Source organism: Echinops telfairi, unplaced genomic scaffold, assembly GCF_000313985.2.
Source record: "Echinops telfairi isolate 266 unplaced genomic scaffold, ASM31398v2 ScPeMD7_9;HRSCAF=40, whole genome shotgun sequence".
NCBI classification, from domain to species: Eukaryota; Metazoa; Chordata; class Mammalia; order Afrosoricida; family Tenrecidae; genus Echinops; species Echinops telfairi.
Window position 1 is genome coordinate 1,891,642 of NW_022103906.1, and position 2,446 is coordinate 1,894,087.

A 2,446-nucleotide genomic window follows, 5' to 3' on the forward strand; every position below is an offset into this window, starting at 1 on the left:
GAGCTCTTACATTTTTCTTATGGTTCATTCTCTCTTGTCTTGAATCTCTAGCCAATATAGAGAAACTTTTATACAAAATATGGAGCCGGTTGCGAATTAATATACCTCACCTTTCTTCTGAGGCACGTGTCAATGATGTATGGAGTGATTGGTGGGTTTGAACTTCCCCCTGGAGACTAGTAGGTAGCAGCCCAATTGTAACCCAAGATACCACCAAGGCGCCTAAAGTTTCAGAAACTGTCAAATCTTTAAGGGAGCACATGGACTCCTCTCTCTCCTGTGGAACCGCTGGTGAATTTGGGCCACTGACTTCGTTATTAGTCAAATACTTATCCAAAGGCACCACCACCTCACTCACTCCTAGAGAGTTGATTCTGATTCATAGCAGAAGGGTGGGTGGGTTCAAGTCTCTGACCTCGTGGTTAGCAGCTCAATGTGTATTCCAGTAAGCAACTGGGACTCCAAATAATCACCAGCTTTTTCAAATATTTCTGTTTAATACTTCCCTCGTATACTTTTTTGGTCAGATTAATTGGATCTTCTGGCCAAAAGCAACAATAACACACAGAGACAACATTGCTAATCAAAGAAATGTGCTTTATTTATGTGTTCCTTCATTCACAAAGGATTTGTGTCTACTGTGTACCTGGAACTGTTTTAGGAGGTTTTAGAAACACGAATAAAACATTTTCTTCTTCTTCTTTTTTTTGCCCTGGTGGAGCTTATTTCACAGGGGTTGAGATAGACATAGTAATTAAGCAGAGTCCACAGTATTTTAAAATGTGAAAAAATAGACCAGTGTGAAAGGTTCATGAGTATATAAAGAAGAGGGTGCAATTTTAAGTGAAGTTATAATGATAAATCTTAAGAGACTGTGACATCTTAGAAAACATTGGATAAGGCAAGGAAGTTGTTCACATGCAAATTCATCTGCAAGTGAAGGTGCCTTCAAATTGATATGTGCCTGTTTTCATACCAATTTTTTTTCCTTTCAGAAAGTATAGCTTTTGCAAGCTACTGCACAGACACTGTCTACTGGGCAATTTCTTTCCATTCCAAGATTATAAAATGTAGGGCAAGCGGGTACTTCACTAGTAATAGCAGGAATCACAGTAAATCTCTGTTTCCTTCTTATAAAGGCCTGTTTAACATTTGATAGCTCTAGCAAGACTTGTAGGGAGTACAATTGTCTTCAGTCAAAGGAGAAATATCTGAACAAAATATGTTATTTATTTTCTTCTCACATTTTTCTTTACAAGCATGCCATTTTCTTTGGACCTCCGAAACTGTTTGGGTCATGATGAGAGTAGAATTTTTTCTATTGGAGCAATTTTTTCTCCTAGTAGAGCAAGATAATATCATGAAATATTAATCTTCTTGCGTTTTTCTTTTATATATTTCCTTGCACATGACTTAGCACTCTCTGGAAGAAATATCCATATTGCCAGAAAAGAAAGGAGAAGTTTTAAGGCTAGAATATAAAAAGAAGCAAAGATAAATAAATATTTTACTTATTTTTCATCCCAAACAGGGAATAAGTCAACATAAGGAAGTGAGATGAACACACAAAAGCTAAGTTGATGTCTTTACATGCTGCTATATTATTGAAGCAACTAAGTCATTTAGGGAGAATATCCATATTAGTTTTTGCTCTCCTGTCTACAAGCCGTGGAACTTCCCTCAATAGCTACCTAAAAATTACTCTGGATCATAGATCAAAAAGATGCCTGTGTGTGCCTGAGTTCAACAAACCAAAGCCAAATTCACTGCCATTGAATGAATTCCGACTCACAGCAACACTACAGCTCAAGAGATGTAAATTCCAATTGTGTAGAACTTACCTGTTGGGTTTCTGCAACTCTATCTCCTCATGGGAATCAAGGGAGTAGAAAGCCTCACCCAAGGAGTAGCTGATGTTTTCAAACTCCTGTTGGAAGACCAACTTGTAATCACTGCACAAGCATTCCCAACCGTGTTAGACAGGATTCTCTAGAGAGATAAAACCAGATTGCTAATAATTTTATAAATATATGTTTCGATAGATAACACAAGAAATAAATAATTGTTAAATTATAAAGCAGTTATACAGATAGATAACATAAGAAATAAATAATTAAATTATAAAGCAGTACAAATGGCTCAATACAATTCAAATGTGTTAGACAGTTGTGAGGCACTGGCAGGCCTTCAAGTCTTGAGAGCCACCAGGAAGTCCACTGTAGAGAGATTCAGATTCTCTGGGCACCAGCAGCCAACAGCAAGGCAGGTCACCAACAGTCAGCCAGATGACCGGGTCTGACAATCCCCAGATCAAGAGATGTAAATTCCAATTGTGTGGTGAAGCAGGTCTAGAAAGAACCTCAAATTACAGCGACACAGTCCACAGGTTAGGTGTCCCACAGGTAGTGTAGCTTGCAAATTGAGGCACAGAACAAGCAAGGCAGCC